General features: G+C 39.6%; 1 protein-coding gene across 2 annotated transcripts in view; it reads right to left on the bottom strand.

The window, feature by feature from the left end:
* PLPPR5 (phospholipid phosphatase related 5) overlaps positions 1-23,320 on the bottom strand; it is a gene marked incomplete at both ends in the record, with an annotated part of 127,197 nt that overhangs the window by 29,282 nt on the left and 74,595 nt on the right. The gene's annotated exons all lie outside the window — the stretch shown is intronic.

Here is a 23,320-nt window from a genome sequence, read left to right as displayed (position 1 = left end):
TGAACGTATTTCCTTGATATACACCTCATATATGTGTCTGTACATATATATATATTTATTGACACAGATATGCCTATATAGTTCAAATAATTAACTGAAGTTTACGAATTTTTTTGAAAGAAGTTTCTTAAAAGTAGTTTAAAAGTAGTGATTAGTTCATTTTACTTACCTTATATTGACTAATGGCCAATTCTTATGTACTAGTAATTATCTAAGATACTGAGTGCAGACATTCCAAGTGACTTTTTTTAACTTTTAATGTACTTATTCCTGTTTCATCTGAATTTACATTTTAGATCAATACTATTAGAAGGGGAAAACTGATGAATGAATGTTTTTAATGTTTACATTTTTGTATACCATATGGAGAGGATGCATACTTTATAAAAATTAGAAGTTGTGAGTATAGTTATAAAAAACAAAATGGAGTGGATTTCCACTAAACAGATACTACTTTGAAAAAAGAATTTAAAGTTCAATACAGTGCCAAGGTTTGCTTTTATGCTGTTACCTGAAATTGTGAAATTACTTTGTTTTAACCAAATTTTATCAACCAGCATTAGGACAACAAAAAATTAACGATGATGGGGGAAATGTGTCAGCTAAAGCCAAAACAAAACAATTAGTAAACACCTACATTTTTGGCATCTTCACATATGCTAATGAAGAACAATTAAGTGTCAGCTGATTGCACAGAATGAAATGCCTTCAAGTTGTGAGCCACCATGCTCAAAAAACCCAGTCTTTCCCCCAATCTGATTTATTCTATAGCTCAATTGCTCATAACTTAAACCATGTGTTCCTATATAAGTGAATCTGTTGACTGTGAAGGAAATGTGTCAGTTATTATTTCAAGTCACTAGTAAAGTAACTATTAAAGAGATGGCTTTGACAGTGCAATCAGTTTTTATGATATTAATGTCAGAATCTGATACTGATAATATAATCAGAAAAATACTTAGAAATGTATGTAACCACTTGCCTATTGTCCTCAGTTGAATAAAAAATACATTTGCCTAAGAGATTAAACCAAAATCAGCACTTATGCTTTTAGTTCATGGCAGCCATTTTAGAATGCTATGAAATTCAGTAATTATCTTTTCTCTTTTTTTTTTTTTTTCTGGGCAAGTTTGCAGCCCTGTTAGCTGCCAGTACACACTGTATGAATATTTAAACAGTTCATTTGATACAAGGCTTCTACCTAGCCAAGTTCTAGCTCTTTGCAATCTATCCCTGGTCCCGATACTCTAGGGGAAAAAAAACCTGGATTATCTCCATTTTGGGCCTATGACCTTCAGAGCTATGTCTGTGTATTCTAAGCCTGTGCTTGAAAGAGCAAAATAATCAGTTAAGAAGTATAAGTATACATGAGAGGGAAATAGGAGATGAGAAAGAGAAAATGGTGCTTTTGCCATTCTAAGAGAATATATTAAAGAGTCTTGCCCACATGAGTAACAAGGCAAGAATATCACACCACTTCAGGTGTCCAGTGACGTACCTAATAGAGTAATTCCTTATTTGACTCGTGCATATAAACAGGGAGTGAAATTTGAGCTGCTTGTGGGACTTTCTGTAACACAGCTATGCGGCTGATTACTAACTTCTTACCTTTGCATTTCTTCACATCTGTCAGAACGCTAAAGACATCCTATCCTTATTAAAACAAAATGAACGTGAAATGATAACTGAATAGTATTAATACCGCTAATACTTATTATAGCTATGATTTAATGAGCGATGGCTGTTCAAGGCAATGTTCTAAGCATTTTACTTTACTTATTAAATCCTCAAAATAACCATATTAGTAAGAAATCATTATTATCTTCATTTTATAGATGAAAAAATTGACTCAAGACAAAGCTTACTATGAAGAATATACAACTTAACTATTGGGGGTGGCACTTTTGAGAAGGAGAGATGTCAATGGGAAGTAGGGGTAAAGCACTTTGGTGCCTTTAACCTTTGTTTCTTTCTTGATTGATTTCTTGCCTAGAGAAAATGGCATAAGCTAAGTATCAGTGAATGCAAGAGAAATGAAATGAAAAATACGGGAAAGAAGGCCACCATAGTACATAGCAGTGAGGCTACATCTATACTCTACTAGTAGGAAGAAGTAGGAAGTAGTATATATGTGGTTTGTGTGGGAAATCTCCTACAGAATCTGTATGGCTTTGGAAAACATTTGCCTTCTCCTTCAACCCCAGAGGCCATCACAGATAGAGCTCAGCCCTAACTTATCCAAATTGTGTAAGCCTATAGTAATCTGTGACCTTGGGTTACAATCCTCTGAAGTGTCTCTTGAATTTGAGTTTATTCCTAAGATGCTCTATGACTTAAGCATTGTTTATAAAGCGTCCCAAGACACAGTCTGGCCACTATGCAAACTCATGAAAAGGCTTTTATATTAGGAATAGCCTGGGATTTGGCTCTTCCCCCACCAGATCCCCACTTAATGTCCAGAACCAGAATAGAAGATAATTGAATTTTAAGCGTTATGGGAGAAGGACGACATTTCTTCAAATAATTTCAACTTTAAAGTGGGTCACTGTAGTGCTTTATAATGCACAGATTTTTCTGTACCATAATCAGTTGACATGGACGTCACAAAAGAAAAATTTGAGTTTGCACTTATATGTACTAGGAAACTTTTTGGTACTTATGAACGTAAGTGCCTTTTAACCAGTCTAATTGTGTTATCCTTACAGAAGGTCTATTATACCTAATTTGCAGAAGAGGAAATTATAGCATGAGAATCTATTAAGCAAGTTGGACACAGGACAGGAATTGATTATTTATGCTCTCTTGGTTTTTAATTCACTTATGAAACCATCTAGGTTAACCAGATGTCAAAATGTAGCTAAAATAAAACACAAACAGAAGGGTGTATAATCTGAGCAGGATGGTATCTGCTCAGTCCTCAAGGGTCAGTGAATGCTCACTACCTCATAGGCCAAGCCATTTAGCCATTATTAGGCAGTTCTTATTCCTCAATCCCATGAATATCTATTAGCCCCAAGATACAGAAGATTAAAACCAGTCATTTGCTACCTGCTAACAGCGAGGTGTATATTCTTCTACACATTTTTTTCCTTGCTTATACAATATATACAATAATTGACACACATATAAAGGGGTTTTGCTTACTTGTTTGCTTTTACTAAAATATAATCTCAATGCCCACATAGTAAAGTGAATGGACTCACTTGTGAGAATATTAATCTATCTCTTGGGTAAATGAGAAAGCACTGTACAATTTTAAAACAATACTATTATAAAATAAAAACACAAATGTTTGTGTTTGTTAATTACTTACTATACAACTGAAACTGTTATTCAAAGAGGAGGAATCTAGGTTAGATCCAGAAGGATGAGTACGAGTTCCTGGCAAAGGGGAAATGGGGGTAGAAGGTGTCCTAGACCCAGGGAGAGCATCCGTAACCCTGCTATGCGCTCCCCAAGCACCCGCGTCATCCTCTCCCAGAACACTTACCACAATGTGTGGTTTATACTCATTTGGGTTGTTCCCTTCACTACAGTGAGGACACAGAAGGCAAATCTGGAGTCTGCACTGTAAGCCCTGAGCTTAGCACTTTGCCTGAAACACAGTAAGCACTCAAAAGACTTACTAGACTTACTAAATAAAAGAACGAATAAATGAAAAATGCAAAGGCACAAGAGAAAGAGTATAAAGTATTTTCTTCATAGCATTTGTCACTATTTAAAATCATGCTCCCCATTTCTGTGTAGGTATATCTGTTGCCTCCACGAGAATATTCCATTAGAATAAAACCTCTGTCCATTCACCATTCTACCTGAAATGCATAGAACTCCTTTTATGTAGTAAGTATTCAAAAATGTTGAATTAATGAATGCATGAATGGCATGCTTGGGGAAAAGTGAATTTTTGAACTCTTTTATTGTCAGAAAATACACATCGCTATCAGAAATTGTCTTGCATATGCATGTGTTTAGTTGCTATTGTCTTTCTCCTCCTTGTCTATCTCATATTGCCTGGATCAAAACCTGGTACAGGGTAGGCACCTGTGATAGAAAGAATATTAGCCCCCTAACAATGCCGAAGCTCTAATCCTAGGAACTTGTGAATATGTCACCAAATCACATGAGTCTTTAAAAATGGATAACCTTCCCTAACTGTAGTCAGAGAGATCTGAAGATGCTATGCTGCCATCTTTGACAATGGAGAAAGGGAGCAACCAACCAAGGAATTCAGATAGCCTCTGGGAGCTGGAAAAGGCAGGGAATGAATTCTCCCTAGAGCCTCTTGAAGGGATGCAGCCAGGCTGAAACCTTGATTTTAGCCCAGTGAGACTATGCTGGACTTCAGATCTACGGAACTCTAGGATAATAACCTTGGGTTGTTTTAAGTCCCTAAGTTTGTGGTATTTTGTCATGGTGTCAAAAGAAAACTATGATAATCAATCAATATCTGCTTCATGCGTGAATGAATGAATGGACTGGAATTTGTAAAAATGATCCATAAGGGATAACTGTGGCATAGTGATTAGGTTACCTGCTCTGGAACCAATGAGATTTGGGTTTGAGTCCTGGCTCTGTCACTTACTTAAGCAAGTTATTCAACCTATCTAAGCCTTGAACTCCTTATGTATAAAATGATTGGGTTGTTTTTTTTTTTGATATTAAGCTGTATGAGCTGCTTGCATATTTTGGAAGTTAGTCCCTTGTCTGTAGCATCGTTTGTAAATATTTTCTCCCATTCCTTAGGCTGTCTTTTCATTTTGTTTATGGTTTCCTTTGCTGTGCAAAAGCTTTTAAGTTTAATTAGGTCCCATTTGTTTATTTTGGTATTTATTCCATCACTCTAGGAGACTGCTCCAAAAAAATATTGCTGTGATTTATGTCAAAGAGTGTTCTGCCTATGTTTTCCTCTAGGAGTTTTATAGTATCCAGTCTTACATTTAGGTCTTTAATCCATTTTGAGTTTGGTGTTAGAGAATGGTAGCCGTCCAGTTTTCCCAGCACTACTTATTGAAGAGACTGTCTTTCCTCCATTGTATACTCTTGCCTTCTTTGTCATAGATTAATTGACCATAATGTGTGGGTTTATTCGGATTGCACCCTATAGTCTTACTCATGGATCTACAATTCATAATCAGGTTAGGATGGATTCTTTAAACTGATTTCCAGGTTTGGACTACTTTGATTCATATATCCTAAGAAGCAATAGGTTTTTTTGGTTTTGTTTTTTTAATAACCACATAGCATTACTACTGGTCATATTGTTTGTAGTCCTCACATGGACTGATGTCCCACCAAGTTCTTCTTATCTTGGATTCCTGGGGTTATTTTTAAAAAATCAAATTTCTTAATTGTTTTCAAAATAGCATTCCACCTTGTTAAAACCCTTTTGACCTTTGAGGTTGACATCTATCAAATTAGTCCCATTTCTCTCAGCTTCTTCTTAGCACCATACAGATCACCAATAACAAGGCAGTGTCAAGGGTAGAATTCCATGGCACTCCACTGGAGATTTATTTGCAAATTGGTACAGAGACATTGAACAAAATTTGGAGTGTACATTTATTAAGCCAGGTGTGCAGTGTCCTGAAAGTCTTATTATTATATCCATACTTATCCGTGATCATACATTTGCCAAACTGCAATGTAAATGTATTTGATAGGGTATGTAATAGAATTGTGATGAGAGGTAATGCAGTGGTAGAAAGACCATGGACTTTGTACCAGATTTGTGTCCACATAATTCAGACCTTTCAGGGCTGTGTTGGGGAAGCACAATAAACAGTGGTATATTGAAGCCATAAATTTTATGTACTAAACCTAGATTGTATAGAGCATGCAGCTACTTTTTTTTCCCCTAACTGACCTAAACTTCATCATGGGCATCCATCCTGCACTGAAGAGGAACAGAATGAGGGAGAGAGAAAGTCTGCCACCTTCCCCTCCTATATGTTGGTGGTACCACCCTGTTTATACTATATCCTGTGTACTCTTTATTATTACCTTGTAATAAAATACACAGATCGTCAAATTTTGCTTTTGGTATGTAAAGGTAGCTTTGGAATTTAGAAATTCCTGTTCTCTTTTGACAAAGAGAGATTTGACTACTGAAGCCAAACATTGTCTTCCTTTTCTAATTGGTACTGGCCCATCTCTCTTTTCCTTTTTCCAGTTTTACTGAGGTATAATTGACAAATTTAAAAAATCGATATACTTAAGGTATGCAACTTGCTGTTTTTATATATGTGTACATTGTGATCACCATAATCAAGCTAATTTAATGTAACCATTACATCACATAGTTACCATTTTGTGTGTATGTGTACATTTAAGATCTACCTACTCTCTTAGCAAATTTCAAGTACACAATACAGTGTAGTTACATTGCTATACATTATATCTGTGTGGTATGTATAGATATAATACTATTCAGGATTAAAAAAGAAGGAAGTCCTGCCATTTGAGACAACACGGATCAACCTGAAGGACATTATGCTAAGTGAAATATGCCAGGCGAGGAAAGACATATACTGCAAGATCTCACTTATATGTGCAATCTAAAATAGTCAACCCCATACAAGCAGAGAGTAGAGTGGGGGCTGCCAGAAGCTAGCAGACAGGGAAACGGGGAGATAGATGTTGGCCCTTCTCTTATGGCATGTCCTTCTCTGAGACACTGAATAACAGATGATAAATCCTAGAGTTACGTTGCCCAATATGGTAGCTGCTAGCTAGAGCTACTGAGCACTGGAAACATAGACAGTGGGACCAAGGGACTGCATTTTTAATATTAGTTAATTTCAGTTTTTAAAACTGGTACTTGCTTTGATTATTAGAAAACTTTTAAATATGTTTGGAACAAACTGGGTATGTGTTTCTACTTTTACACTGTAAGTTTTATGAAACCTAAATAGAGATCAAATACTTGAGATGAAAATGTAGTATCAGAACTGAGCTGAATTGCAAAAGACAAATAGACACTGGATTTTGAAAACTTTGCAAAAAGGGGAATGCAAAATATCTCATTAATAATTTTTATATTGACACATATTGAAATGTTAAAATTTAGACATACTTGGTTAAATAAAATATATTTTAAAACTTGAACCTTTGTTTTTGCTTTTGAAAAATATGACTTCGAAAATTAATAATCATATATGTGGTTCATTTTATATTTCTACTAGATATTGCAGACATAGACAAGAGCATATGATTCAAGGGAAATGAAACATATATCAGTTAATATTCAAAAATATTGTTCCTATTTCAGCATTTATTGCTATTTTATTATTTTTATTTATTATATTGGTTGGAGTTGTGTACTGAACCTAAAACCATTTTTTAGGGCACTTGTGTTCTGTAAGACAATAGTTAGCTATATCTTTTAACTATATCTAACTTTTACATCTATTAATATATTACTATTTCAAGCAGCACATAAAGTAATAAAATGATTTTATGGAATTATCTTTAATTTTCAGAGTTAAACTATCACAGTCTATTTTTTCAGGTTCTGATTATTAACACAGCTTTTTTTTTTTTTTTTTTTTTTGCGGTACGCGGGCCTCTCCTGTTGTGGAGCATAGGCTCCAGACGCGCAGGCTCAGCGGCCATGGCTCACGGGCCCAGCCACTCCGGGGCATGTGGGATCTTCCCAGACCGGGGCACGAACCCACGTCAGCTGCATCGGCAGGCGGACTCTCAACCACTGCGCCACCAGGGAAGCCCTAAAACAGCTTTTTAAAAAACATTTTGCTTCTAAAAGTTAATCAATTGTTTTGTATTTTATTGATATTTTATTTTTTTTAACATCTTATTGGAGTATGATTGCTTTACAATGTTGTGTTAGTTTCTGCTGTATAACAAAGTGAATCAGCTAAACATATACATATATCCCCATATCCCCTCCATCTTGCGTCTCCCTCCCACCCTCCCTATCCCACTCCTCTAGGTGGTCACAAAGCACTGAGCTGATCTCCCTGTGCTATGTGGCTGCTTCCCACTAGCTATCTATTTTACATTTGGTAGTGTATATATGTCAATGCTACTTTCTCACTTCGTCACAGCTTACCCTTCCCCCTCCCTGTGTCCTCAAGCTCATTCTCTACGTCTGTGCCTTTATTCCTGTCCTGCCCCTAGGTTCATCGGAACCACTTTTTTTTTTCCCATATATATGTGTTAGCATACAGTATTTGTTTTTCTTTTTCTGACTTATTCCACTCTGTATGACAGTCTCTAGGTCCATCCACCTCACTACAAATAACTCAGTTTCATTTCTTTTTATGGCTGAGTAATATTTTATTGTATATATGTGCCACATCTTTATCCATTCATCTGTCGGACATATAGGTTGCTTCCATTTCCTAGCTATTGTAAATAGTGCTGCAATGAACATAGTGGTACATGTATCTTTTTGAATTATGGTTTTCTCAGGGTATATGCCCAGGAGTGGGATTGCTGGGTCATATGGGAGTTCTATTTTTAGTTTTTTAAGGAACTGTTCTCCATAGTGGTTGTATAAATTTACCTTCCCAACAAACAGTGCAAGAGGGTTCCCTTTTCTCCACATCCTCTCCAGCATTTATTGTTTATAGATTTGTTGAAGATGGCCATTCTGACTGGTTTGAGGTGATACCTTATTGTAGTTTTGATTTGCATTTCTCTAATGATTAGTGATGTGGACCATCCTTTCATGTGTTTATTGGGAATCTGTATATCTTCTTTAGAGAAATGTCTATTTAGCTCCTCTGCCCATTTTTGGATTGGGTTGAATGTTTTTTTTTGATATTGAGCTGCATGAGCTGCTTGTATATTGTCGAGAGTAATCCTTTGTCACTTGCTTCGTTTGCAAATATTTTTGCCAATTCTGAGGGTTATCTTTTCACTTTGTTTATGGTTTCCTTTGCTGTGCAAAAGCTTTTAAGTTTCATTAGGTCCCATTTGTTTATTTTTGTTTTTATTTCCATTTCTCTAGGAGGTAGGTCAAAAAGGTTCTTGCTGTGATTTATGTCAAAGAGTATTCTTCCTATGTTTTCTTCTAAGAGTTTGATAGTGTCTGGCCTTACATTTAGGTCTTTAATCCATTTTGAGTTTATTTTGTGTATGGTGTTAGGAAGTGTTCTAATTTCATTCTTTCACATGTAGCTGTGCAGTTTTCCCAGCACCACTTATTGAAGAGGCTGTCTTTTCTCCATTGTATATTCTTGCCTCCTTTATCAAAGATAAGGTGACCATACGTGCATGGGTTTATCTCTAGGCTTTCTATCCTGTTCTACTGATCTATATTTCTGTTTTTGTGCCAGTACCATAGTGCCTTGATTACTGTAGCTTTGTAGTATAGTCTGAAGTCTGGGAGCCTGACTCCTCCAGCTCTGTTTTTTTTTTTCTTTCTCAAGATTGCTTTGGCTATTCAGGGTCTTTTTTGTTTCCATACAAATTGTGAAATTTTTTGTTCTAGTTCTGTAAAAAATGCCAGTAGTAGTTTGATAGGGATTGCATTGAATCTGTAGGTTGCTTTGGGTAGTATAGCCATGTTCACAGTTTTACTCTTCTAATCCAAGAACATGGTATGTCTCTGCATCTGTTTGTATCATCTTTAGTTTCTTTCATCAGTGTCTTATAGTTTTCTGCATACAGGACTTTGTCCCCTTAGGTAGGTTTATTCCTAGGCATTTTATTCTTTTTGTTGCAATGGTAAATGGAAGTGTTTCCTTAACTTCTCCTTCAGATTTTTCATCATTAGTGTCTAGGAATGAAAGAGATTTCTGTGCATTAATTTTGTATACTGCTACTTTACCACATTCATTGATTAGCTCTAGTAGTTTTCTGGTAGTATCTTTAGGATTCTCTATGTACAGTATCATGTCATCTGCAAACAGTGACAGCTTTACTTCTTCTTTTCCAATTTGGATTCCTTTTATTTCTTTTTCTTCTCTGATTGCTGTGACTAAAACTTCCAAAACTATGTTGAATAACAGTGGTGAGAGTGGGCAACCTTGTCTTGTTCCTATCTCAGAGGAAATGGTTTCAGTTTCTCACCACTAAGAACAATGTTGGCTGTGGGTTTGTCATATATGGCCTTTATTATGCTAATTCCCCTATGCCTACTTTCTGGAGAGTTTTTATCATAAATGGTGTTGAAATTTGTCAAAAGCTTTTTCTACATCTATTGAGATGATCAGATGGTTTTTATGCTTCAATTTGTTAATATGGTGTATCACACTGATTGATTTGCGTATATTGAAGAATCCTTGCATTCCTGGGATAAACCCCACTTGATCATGGTGTATGAACCTTTAAATGTGCTGTTGGATTCTGTTTGCTAGTATTTTGTTGAGGATTTTTGCATCTATGTTCATCAGTGATATTGGCCTGCAGTTTTCTCTTTTTGAGACATCTTTGTCTGGTTTTGGTATCAGGGTGATGATGGCCTCGTAGAATGAGTTTGGGAGTGTTCCTCCTTCTGCTATAATTTGTAAGAGTTTGAGAAGGAGAGGTGCTAGCTCTTTTCTAAATGTTTGATAGAAATAGCCTGTGAAAACACCTGGTCCCGGGCTTCTGTTTGTTGGAAGATTTTTAATCACAGTTTCAACTTCAGTGCTTGTGATTGGTCTCTATATTTTCTATTTCTTCCTGGTTCAGTCTCAGAAGGTTGTGCTTTTCTAAGAACTTGTCCATTTCTTCCAGGCCGTCCATTTTATGGGCATATAGTTGCTTGTAGTCATCCCTCATGATTCTTTGTATTTCTGTAGGGTCAGTTGTTACTTCTCCTTTTTCATTTCTAATTCTGTTGATTTGAGTCTTCTCCCTTTTTTTCTTGATGAGTCTGGCTAGTGGTTTCTCAATTTTGTTTATCTTCTCAAAGAACCAGCTTTTAGTTTTATTGCTCTTTACTATTGTTTCCTTCATTTCTTTTTCATTTATTTCAGATCTGATCTTTATGATTTCTTTCCTTCTGCTAACTTTGGGGTTTTTGTGTTCTTCTTTCTCTAATTGCTTGAGGTGTAAGGTTAGGTTGTTTATTTGAGATTTTTCTTTTTTCTTGAGGTAGGATTGTATTGCTATAAACTTCCGTCTTAGAACTGCTTTTGCTGCATCCCACCGATTTTGGGTCATCGTGTTTTCATTGTCATTTGTGTCTAAGTATTTGATTTCCTCTTTGGTATCTTCAGTGATCTCTTGGTTATTCAGTAGCATACTGTTTAGCCTCCACGGGTTTGTATTTTTTACAGTTTTTTTTCCTCTAATTGATATCTAGTCTCATAGCGTTGTGGTCGGAAAAGATACTTGATATGATTTCAATTTTCTTAAATATACCAAGGCTTGATTTGTGGCCCAAGTTATGATCTATCCTGGAGAATGTTCCATGAGCACTTAAGAAGAAAGTGTATTCTGTTGTTTTGGGATGGAATGTCCTATAAATATCAATTAAATCTATCTGGTCTATTGTGTCATTTAAAGCTTGTATTTCCTTATTTATTTTCATTTTGGATGATCTGTACATTGGTGAAAGTGGAGTGTTAAAGTCCCCTACTATGATTGTGTTACTGTCGATTTTCCCTTTCATGGCTGTTAGCATTTGCCTTATGTATTGAGGTGCTCCTATGTTGGGTGGATAAATATTTACAATTGTTATATCTACTTCTTGGATTGATCCCTTGATCATTATGTAGTGCCCTTCTTTGTCTCCTGTAATAGTCTTTACTTTAAAGTCTATTTTGTCTGATATGTGAATTGCTATTCCAGCTTTCTTTTGATTTCCATTTGCATGGAATATCTTTTTCCATTGCCTCACTTTCAGCTGTATTTGTCCCTAGGTCTGAAGTGGGTCTCTTGTAGACAACATATATACAGGTCTTGTTTTGTATCCATTCAGCCAGTCTATGTCTTTTGGTTGGAGCATTTAATCCATTCACATTTAAGGTAATTATCGATACACATGTTCCTACTACCATTTTCTTCACTGTTTTGGGTTTGTTATTGTAGGTCTTTTCCTTTTCTTGGGTTTCCTGCCTAGAAGTTCCTTTAGCATTTGTTGTAAAGCTGGTTTGGTGGTGCTGAATTCTCTTAGCTTTTGTTTATCTGTAAAGGTTTTAATTTCTCCATCGAATATGAATGAGATCCTTGCTGGGTAGAGTAATCTTGGTTGTAGGTTTTTCCCTTTCATCACTTTAAATATGTCCTGCCACTCCCTTCTGGCTTGTAGAGTTTCTGCTGAAAGATCAGCTGTTAACCTTATGGGGATTCCCTTTTATGTTTTTTGTTGCTTTTCCCTTGCTGCTTTTAATATTTTTTCTTTGTATTTAATTTTTGATAGTTTGATTAATATGTGTCTTGGTGTGTTTCTCCTTGGATTTAACTGTATGGGACTCTCTGTGCTTCCTGGACTTGATTGACTATTTCTGTCCCACGTTAGGGAAGTTTTCAACTCTAATCTCTTGAAATATTTTCTCAGACCCTTTCTTTTTCTCTTTTTCTTCTGGGACCCCTATAATTCGAATGTTGGTATGTTTAATGTTGTCCCAGAGGTCTCTAGACTGTCCTCAATTCTTTTCATTCTTTTTTCTTTATTCTGCTCTGCAGTAGTTATTTCCACCATTTTATCTTCCAGGTCACTTATCTGTTCTTCTGCCTCCATTATTCTGCTATTGATTCCTCCTAGAGAATTTTTAATTTCATTTATTGTGTTGTTCATCATTGTTTGTTTGCTCTTTAGTTCTTCTAGGTCCCTGTTAAATGTTTCTTGTATTTTCTCCATTCTGTTTCCATGATTTCGGGTCATCCTTACTATAATTACTCTGAATTCTTTTTTCAGGTAGACTGTCTATTTCCTCTGCATTCGTTTGGTCTGGTGGGATTTTACCTTGCTCCTTCATCTACTGCATATTTTTCTGTCTTCTCATTTTGCTTAACTTACTGTGTTTGGGGTCTCCTTTTCGCAGGCTACAGGTTCATAGTTCCCATTGTTTTTGTTGTCTACCCCCAGTGGGTAAGGTTGGTTCAGTGGCTTGTGGAGGCTTCCTGGTGGAGGGGACTGGTGCCTGTGTTCTTGTGGGTGGGGTTGTATCTTGTCCTTCTGGTGGTGTGTTTTGGTGTGTCTGTGATCTTATTATGATTTTAGGCAGCCTCTCTGCTAATGGGTGGGGTTGTGTTCCTGTCTTGCTAGTTGTTTGGCATGGACCATCGAGCACTGGAGTTGCTGGCCTTTAGGTGGAGGTGGTCCTTAGCATTGAGATGGAGGTCTCTGGGAGAGCTCTCGCCGATTGATATTATGTGGGGCCGGGAAGTCTCTGGCAGTCCAATGTCCTGAACTTGGCCTCTCCCACCTCAGAGGCTCAGGCCTGACACTAGGGTGGAGCACCAAGACCCTGTCAGCCACATGGGTCAGAAGAAAAGGGAGGAAAAAAAAGACAGAAAAATAAATAAATAAATAAAATTAAATAATTAAAATTTTTTAAAAATTTAAATTAGTAAAATAAAAAAGTAATTGTGGGGCTTCCCTGGTGGCGCAGTGGTTGAGAGTCTGCCTGACGATGCAGGGGACACGGGTTCATGACCTGGTCTGGGAAGATCCCACATGCCGCGGAGCGGCTAGGCCCGTGAGCCATGGCCGCTGAGCCTGCGCGTCCGGAGCCTGTGCTCCGCAATGGGAGAAGTCACAACAGTGAGAGGCCCGCGTACCACCAAAAAAAAAAAAAAAAGGAATTGTGGGGATTTAATCTGCTGCTCCTGAGTCTACATGGAGAGATTTCTCTTTCACTTCTTTGTTCGCACAGCTCCTGGGGTTCAGCTTTGGTTTTGGCCCCACCTCTGTGTGTAGGCTGCCCTTAGACTTCTGTTCCCGCCCAGACAGGACGGGGTTAAAACAGTGGCTTATTAGGGGGCTCTGGCTCACTCATGCCGGGGGGAGGAAGGGGTCCAGTAGTTATAACTGGTATGCGGGGCGAGCCTGCGGCGGCAGAGGCCAGCGTGAGTTTGCACCAGCCTGAGGCGCGACGTGTGCTCTCCCAGGGAAGTTACCTCTGGATCATGGGACCCTGTAAGTGGCAGGCTGCATAGGCTCCTGGGAGGGGAGATGTGGAGAGTGACCTGTGCTTGCACACAGGCTTCTTGGTGGCTGCAGCAGCAGCCTTAGCATCTCATGCCCGTTTCTTGTATCTGAGCTGATAGCCATGGCTCGCGCCTGTCTCTGGAGCTCACTTAGGTGGTGCTCTGAATCCCCTCTCCTCGAGCACCTGGAAACAATGGTCTCTTGCCTCTTTGGCAGCTCCAGACTTTTTCCCGGACTCCCTCCCAGCCAGCTGTGGCACAGTAGCTCCTTTCAGTCTGTGTTCACGCAGCCAACCCCAGTCCTCTCCCTGGGATCTGACCTCCGAAGCCCCAGCCTCAGATCCCAGCCCCCATCTGTCCCAGCGGGTGAGCAGACAAGCCTCTGAGGCTAGTAAGTGCTGGTTGGCACCGAACCTCTGTGTGGGAATCTCTCCGCTTTGCCCTCTGCTCCCCTGTCGCTGCGCTCTCCTCTGTGGCTCCAAAGCATCCCCCCTGCCCACGCCCCGTTTCCACCAGTGGAGGGGCTTCCTAGTGGGCAGAAACTTTTCCTCCTTCACAGCTCCCTCCCAGAGGTGCATGTCCTGTCCCTATTCTTTTGTCTCCGTTTTTTCTTCTTCTTTTGCCCTACCCAGGTAGGTGGGGAGTTTCTTGCCTTTCGGGAAGTCTGAGGTCTTCTGCCAGCATTCAGTAGTTGTTCTGTAGGAGTTGTTCCACAAGTAGATGTATTTCTGATGTATTTGTGGGGAGGAAGGTGATCTCCACGTCTTACTCCTCCATCAACTTGAAGGTCCCCCCGATACCCTTTAAATACTTGGTGGATTCCTTATTTAGTCAGTGTAAACCAGGAGGAAAAGCTGAACTTTAGGAGTTTAGTAACCTGGGCTAAAATGTCAGTCTACCACTGATTATTTCTGTGACCTTAGACAGATTACTTAACTTCTCTGAATCTTAGTTAGATCAGTTTTTAAATGAAAATGACAATAACAGTCTGTAGGATTTAGCACAGTTATCTTACAAGGAGTGTAAGTTTTATTACTGTCACAAGGCACCATGAAGATTTTTGTTTGCTCTGTGCCAGGATAAAACCTAAAGGATTAAAATGATATATTTGGATTAAAACTACATTTGCTGGGAGAAATAATAAATTGAATCGCCTAACTTATGTGCATGGGAATAAAGGTCCTTAAACATATTGCATTTGAAAAACCAAGAGTGGCCATCCATTTTCTTTACAATATACTTAATGGGTCCCTAACAAAAGATCACATAATCACAGACACAGAATTTATCGTGTAGTTGATGTCCCTGAATGGGTAACGCTAGGGAGTCACAAATGTGATGTAAATTAACAACAAGTTCAGTGTTCAGGACCAGCTGGTACACACAGTTAGGATCAGAATACGCTCAGTGACTCAGCTGCCCCCAGCACAATGGCCGACTGATGGTTTGGCTGTGAATAGCAGCCCCTTCATCACTGACACATTTACTTTATCCTTGTAATGCAGCCGTGGCTGGTTTTACATGGAGGCCATTTCTCTCCAGTATGACCCCCATGATAAATATATTGTACACACAGCACTTCGTCCATCAGCCAGAAGAACAAAAACTCCTTTACTTGACATTTTCTCTGTCATCTATAAAAACATTTCCATCATCTAACAGCTGTTTCCATTCACCAGATAAAATAGTAAGATAATATTTAGATAAAGATAGGCTTCTGTCTTATTTCTGATTGGGATACAAGGAAAAGAAAGCTATGTGACATGTGAGGAGTTACATGCAAGCAAAAGGAATTTGATTCCTGTGATTGTGAGAATTCCATCATCTCTAAGATTTAAAATTCTCTAACTGGTAAGCAAGAAAGTGAAATTAATATGTCAAAGACCAACCTAGAGACCTTTAAATACAACAAAACGTGCACTAGACTGTTAGATGAATTGAGGAATTAGGTTTGGTTTAACTTAAAGGCAAATTAAGAAAGTAGAACCTACTAAACTATTAAAATATGCAAATAAGAAATTTAAGTTTAATATCAGGGATAAGGGGCTTCCCTGGTGGCACAGTGGTTGAGAGTCCGCCTGCCGATGCAGGGGACATGGGTTCGTGCCCCGGTCCGGGAAGATCCCACATGCCGCGGAGCGGCTGGGCCCGGGAGCCATGGCCGCTGAGCCTGCGCGTCCGGAGCCTGTGCTCCACAACGGGAGAGGCCACAACAGTGAGAGGCCCGCGTACCGCAAAAAAGAAAAAGAAAAAAAAAAAAATCAGGGATAAGAAGTTAGTGGTAAAAATGGTAAAAGCACATCTCAAATATCTCTGACAAATCCTCAAAACTGTTTAAATTTGTGGTTAAATCTTAGGACTCACAATGTTTCTCAGATTTTCTTTAGCTAAGGAAAGAAGCTATAATTAGTGGATAAGTGATTATCCAAATACATGATCGCTGTATGATATGCACTATGTATAATAATCTATATATCATACGAATTATAAAAAATTAAAGACTAAGAACTGGAGTACAGATCTTGAGATAGTCGCTTAAATTATACAATAATAGGAAAAGACTCATAAGACTTAAAAAGAAAATGTAATAATGCAATAAGGAAAAGAAATGTGTGAAGAGAAGGCATGCTCCCCTGGCCTCCCCCAACCCCACACAGAGTCTCATAGTTACTGGGAGTATATAATAAAAGACAGTATATATATGTTTGCAATTAGCAACAAAGTACTTTACCCATTTCACACAAATAATAAATATTAAATATAACAGTGTGAGATTTCAAGGGATACCTTAAAATCTGAGAGTGTGCTTTCAGGATATTGCTGACCTCATTGCTAACCCCCATCTGTGGCTAAATCACAGGGGGATAAGTTTTCCTCTATGGTCCCTAGGGTCTTAGGAGGTGCCTTTTGTTCCCCCATCTCATGTCTTGAGACTTCTCTCCTCCCACCCCTCAATTTTCATTCAACTAAAAGCCGCCTAGATTCATTTCCACTGTGCCCCCATCCGATCTCCAACTCTCACCTCACTCCTCCTCAAGAAGAAGGATTAAATGGAGAGGATGAGCCCTATGAGTGGCCTCTCTTCTCCCATATCCCCACCAGCTTTCATCCCGTACCTCAAGAAGCTCTAGGCCTGGGGCACATGAGTGGCTAGATGTTAAAAGATCCCTCTCTCCCTGATGCCTGCTCTGCACCTCAAATCACATTCCCAGTCTCTGGTCCAGCTGTTGTGGGGAGTGAACTCGTTCTCGTTTTGCTACTAGGCATTTTGTTCATAACAATTATGAAAAGACATCATTTTTGTATTGAAACAATATATTTTTTTCTTCTTTGCTAGCTTATGAGGGATAGAAATATCCTTTCCTCTTTGTCACCTCAGTGGCTAACACGGTGTGTGGCTCACTCTCAATAACTAATTAATCACAATAAAAGTTAAGATCACCTGAATGCTTACTATTGTCAAGGACTATTCTACATGCAGTACTTGTGTCAATCATGTAATCCAAATAATTCCACGACTTTGGTACTTAACAGCAGAGGTAACTAAGATACAGAAAGGTTAAGACTTAGGTTAAGGTTAAGTAGCCCGTGGACTTATGGCTAATAGTGATGAAGCAGGGCTCCAAATTCAAGCAGTTAGGTGTGAAGTCCATGCTCTGACCACCACCATGCCATATGCAGTAGCCTCTACCTCTGTCTTGGAGGAGGGCATGGCTTGAGGGGTTCTTCAAGCAGAGGTGAGAGCATGCACAAAGGAGAAATTGGAGGAACTGAAAATCAGTGTGTCAGACTGAAGGTTTGGTTGGTGGGGTGTGGGCGAGTGCTGGGAGGTGACCGCAGAGAGGGGAGTGGCGGGAAATCAGTCTGGAGCGACAGGGATCATGTTTCCAAAGGCTCTGTATGTTGATGGACCTAGAGGATATCATGCTTAGTGAAATAAGCCAGAGAAAGACAAATACTGTATGATATCACTTATATGTGGAATCTAAAACATAAAACAAACTAATGTATATAGTGAGACAGAAACAGACTCACAGATACAGAAAACTAACTAGTGGTTACCAGTGGGGAGAGGGAAATGGGGAGGGGCAAGATAGGTATATGGGATTAAGAGATACAAATGACTATGTAATAAGCAACAAGGATATACTGTATAGCACAGGGAATTACAGCCATTATCTTGTAATGACTTTTAATGGAGTATAACCTGTAAAAATATTGAATCACTATGCTGTACACCTGAAACTAAATATTATAAATCTACTATACTTCATTAAAAAATTAGCATATTCGTTCACAACAACAAAGAAATAAAAATGGCTTTAAAAAGAAAAATAAACAACCAAAAAACACAAAGGCTTTGTGTGTCAGGTGAAGGAGTTTGGATTTTTATTAAAAGGAAAATGGAAAGCCATTAAAGGGACATCAGGAGACGACAGGACAAGATCTGAGTTTTAAAATATCACTTTGGCTGAAGGGGTTCTAGGTGTTGGACCGTCATATCCTGAACTGGAGTAATGGCTGTAATTAAGAACAGATTAAGTAAATATTTAAGGAGTTGAACTGGTAAGATGTGGTGGTTAACTGGATGTGTGTGTGTGTGTGTGCACGTGCATTCATGTGCATGAGTGTGAACTGAGTGCAGGTCAGTGGGGGTAGAAAGTAAGGTGAATGAGGAGTAAAGCATAATTAGTCCCAGGCCTCAACAGAAGGTTCCAGTGAGGAAATTTATATTCCTACCTAAACAGACAATTATGTTCACACATTCACCAAGAATCAAAACATTCTACCTGTTTCATCATGGAAACGTTGTACTTCATGGTAGTCCTATAGCATTATTAGTAATATCCGTTAAGTATATAACATTAATGAGTTAAACAGGCTTTTGAAGGCTGAGCTAGGTACCAAAACTCCATGTAAGACATGCTTGCCATCAGGTAAAGTTTCAACAAATAAGTTAAAATACCAGACTGGAACTCAAGGAGAGAGACAGCACCAGACATCAACCCTGGCAGCACCTTAATCTTGGACTTATAGCCTGCAAACTGTGATAAAATCAGTTCCTGTTGTTTAAGCCACCCAGTCTGTGCAATTTTATTACGGCAGCCCTAGCAAATTAATAGAACCCTCCCCCTCCCAGCTACATCTAAGTATTAAGCGCCATGAGATTAAGGGCTGAATGCCTTTGTCTTTGAATCCTTAGAACATCATAGGTGAGCAATATTTTTTTGATAAATTAATGAATACATAACTGAATCAATTGTTATTGTCAGTGTTTTGGAAATAAACCAACTAATAATTGTTTCATTGTTTAAATCTAAATTTCTTCTTTAAAATGTGGTACAAGTGCTGCAAATTCATATAAAAATATAGTGAATCAAGATTATTTTACTTTGAGCCCTTTTAGACATTTCTTGTCAAACACTAAGATAATTGATGGCATTGAATATTACTGAAAAGCTGAATCTAGACCTGTGAGTTTAAAGGAAAAGACAAAGGTCACTGCTAAAGAAAACCCTTGGGAATTGTGTGACCATGAAGTCTATACAAGTCAACAGTGTGATAAAGCAAGCAAGCAGAGAAACCAACACAAATGAACAAAAACTACTGCCATCTTAGGTTTATGTGCACTGGATCAGTTTGGAAGGTGCTTGTGTAAATATGAGATCTTTGACGTCCCTTAGTATTTATATTTGTAAAGCATTTTATGGTCATAGAATTATAGAATTGCAAAATAAGGAAGTTTACAAAAAATCCAGATGTTTCTAAACCATATTTCATGAATTCTTAGGAAATTCAAAGAGAGGCTTCTAGATCATTCATGAGGAAGTGTGATGAGAGGATTACATGGTTATATGTTACCAGGACTGGTTATTTAAATTGCAGGGTCCAGTGCAAAGTGAAAATGCGAGACCTCTTGTGGAAAAATCATTAGGAATGTCAAGAGCAGAGCATCAAAACCAACCACGGGGCCCTCCTGAGCATGGGCCCCCGTGTGACAGCACAGGTTACACGCCCAATGAAACTGGCCCTGCATGTTATGATTTCCCTTTTAGAGAGTCACTTGGAAAACTACGTGAAGAATAAATGGATTACAATGGGCAGGAGAAGAGGCTATTAGGAAAATTTTATTGGTAATCCAGGCATGCTACGATGAGGGCCTAAACCATGTTTGTAGGTGGGATGAAGAGAAGTTTTTCATGCTGAAGTAATACCTCCAATGACTGTTCAACTTTACTATTTAATTTTCCCTATTTTAATTATATTTGTAAATAACCCCAAAGCTATCACCTTAATACCATAGACCTTCATGAAATGAAAATACCCACTAAGAAAACTTTATGGAATAAAGAAAATGAATTACAGAATGAGTTTAAAAGACCCTGTGATTCTATGTTAAAAATGGCCCAAGTGAATTAGTGGGTGTCACCGTAAGTTAGTTAAACCTAATAGCTGTGAATATATGAGCACACTGGGGCCATTAAGAACACTTAAGTGTAAGAAGTATGCCTGATTTACGTGCAGTGGCTATCTTTAGCATTCTGGTAAGTGCACTGTGATTTCTGGCTCACCCTAAGAAACTAACCAGGCTGAAACACCGTATTATACCATTGGCACATGGGAGTCAAAACTACGCTCCTGGGAAACTACAGAGACATTAGCCACCCAGAACAAAGGGCCCCAGGTAAGGGACCTGGATGGAATTCTACACTGTCAGCACTCCAGGTGTGCACCTTAGTTTACTGGCTGTACCGGGGAGGAAGCGCAAGGGAGTGGCTCAGAAAATACACTTGGGGCGCATTCTGGATTCAGACTCTGGCTCCAGCATACACCAGCTGTGTGACGCTGGGCAAGTTATTAAATTTCTCTGAGTCTCAGTTTTTTCATCTTTAATTTGGGAATTATAATATATCCATGGCTTACAAGTGTGAGGACTGAACAAGCTAATCTATGGAAAGCACTTAGCACAGTACTGGCACACACAGTAAAAGCATGTCACTTATTATTCAGCTATTCACACAAATATGTTGGACCCCTTTTTAGGGAAAGTAAGAGTCAAAAGGGCCTTAAGTTTTAGGGCTTGTTTGAGCGTATAAGAAGTATTGTAAAGCTGACTGCTGAAGGGTCCAAGGGGGTGCTGTACCGGGTGCTGAGGCTGTGGTCATCACCACTCACAGCTCAGCTGCGGACAGGGACCCTACCAGCCAGCATCCCTGTGAATCCAACTCAGCTGCTTTCACGTCCCCAGGCAGTGACAAGTAACTAGGATCACTGAAGAGTGTAAAAAGGACCTCCCCACCCTCAGGATGTGCATGGACCCACTGCAGGCACCATGTCCAATTACGAGATTGATTAAAGGCTTACCCAGTTGAGATGAGAGTGGCAAAGAGACTCCACGGGAGGGCCTTTGGGGGAAATATATAAACGCCAAGGTGTATGCCCAGTTCCTCTCTTGGCTCTAATAAAAGTGCCATAGGAAGTGTAAATAATGTATTTAAGGAATTAGGAGGAGTTTCAAGATGGCAGAAGAGTAAGACATGGAGATCACCTTCCTCCCCACAAATACATCAGAAATACATCTACATGTAGAACAACTCCTACAGAACACCTACTGAACACTGGCAGAAGACCTCAGACCTCCCAAAAGGCAAGAAACTCCCCACGTACCTGGGTAGGGCAAAAGAAAAAACAAAGACAAAAGAATAGGGACGGGACCTGCACCAGTGGGAGGGAGCTGTGAAAGAGGAAAGGTTTCCACACACTAGGAAGCCACTTCGCGGGTGGAGACTGCGGGTGGCGGCAGGGGGAAGCTTCGGAGCGATGGAGGAGAGCGTAGAAACTGGGGTGCAGAGGGCAAAGCAGAGAGATTCCCGCACAGAGGATCGGTGCCGACCAGCACTCACCAGCCCGAGACGCTTGTCTGCTCACCCGCCGGGACGGGTGGGGGCTGGGAGCTGAGGCTCGGGCTTCGGAGGTCAGATCCCAGGGAGAGGACTGGGGTTGGCTGCATGAACACACTCTGAAGGGGGCTAGTGCGCCATAGCTGGCCGGGAGAGAGCCCGGAAAAGGTCTGGAACTGCCAAAGAAGCAAGAGGCTTTTTCTTGCCTCTTTGTTTCCTGGTGCGTGAGGTGAGGGGATTAAGAGCGCTGCCTAAACGAGCTCCAGAGATGGGCACGAGCCATGGCTATCAGTGCAGACCCCAGAGACGGGCATGAGATGCTAGGACTGCTGCTGTAGCCACCAAGAAGTCTGTGTGCAAGCACAGGTCACTACCCACACCTCCACTCCCAGGAGCCTGTGCAGCCCGCCACTGCCAGGGTCCGATGATCCAGGGACAACTTCCCCGGGGGGACACACAGAGCACCTCAGGCCGGTGCAACATCGTCCTGGCCTCTGCGGCCGCAGGCTTGCCCCTCATTCCGTACCCCTCCCCCCTCCGGCCTGAGTGAGCCAGAGACCCCGAATCAGCTGCTACTTTAACCCCATCCTGTCTGAGCCAAGAACAGACGTCCTCAGGGGACCTACAAGCAGAGGCGGGGCCAAATCCAAAGCTGAACCCCAGGAGTTGTGAGAACAAAGAAGAGAAAGGGAAATCTCTCCCAGCAGCCTCAGGAGCAGCGGATTAAATCTCCACAATCAACTTGATGTACCCTGCGTCTGTGGAACACCTGAATAGACAATGAACCATCCCAAATTGAGGAGGTGGGCTTTGGGAGCAACGATATATAATTTTTTTTTCCTTTTTCTCTTTTTGTGAGTGTGTATGCATATGCTTCTGTGTGTGTTTGTCTGTATAGCTTTGCTTTTACCATTTGTCCTAGGTTTCTGTCTCTCCGTTTTTTGTTTTGTTTTGTTTTTTCTAAACTATAGATTTTAGTGCTTATCATTGGTGGATTTGTTTTTTGATTTGGTTGCACTTCTTTCGTTTTTTTAAATACTTTTAAAATTTTTGTTTATTTTTAATAATTATTTTTTATTTTAATAACTTTATTCTATATTACTTTATTTTATTTTCCTTTTTGCTTTCTTTCTTTCTATCTTTCTCCCTTGTATTCTGAGCTGTGTGGATGACAGGGTCTTGGTGCTCCGGCCAGGCGTCAGGCCTGTGCCTATGAGGTGGGAGAGCTGAGTTTGGGACATTGGTCCAACAGAGACGTCCCAGCCCCACGTAATATCAAACGGCAAAAATCTCCCAGAGATCTCCATCTCAACACCAAGACCCACTCCACTCAATGACCAACAAGCTACAGTGCTGGACACCCTATGCCAAAC

The sequence above is a fragment of the Grampus griseus genome (genome assembly GCF_964374135.1).
Source record: "Grampus griseus genome assembly, chromosome: 1".
NCBI classification, from domain to species: Eukaryota; Metazoa; Chordata; class Mammalia; order Artiodactyla; family Delphinidae; genus Grampus; species Grampus griseus.
The sequence above is the reverse complement of the archived record's forward strand: the minus strand, read 5'-3'. Positions and strand labels throughout refer to the sequence as shown.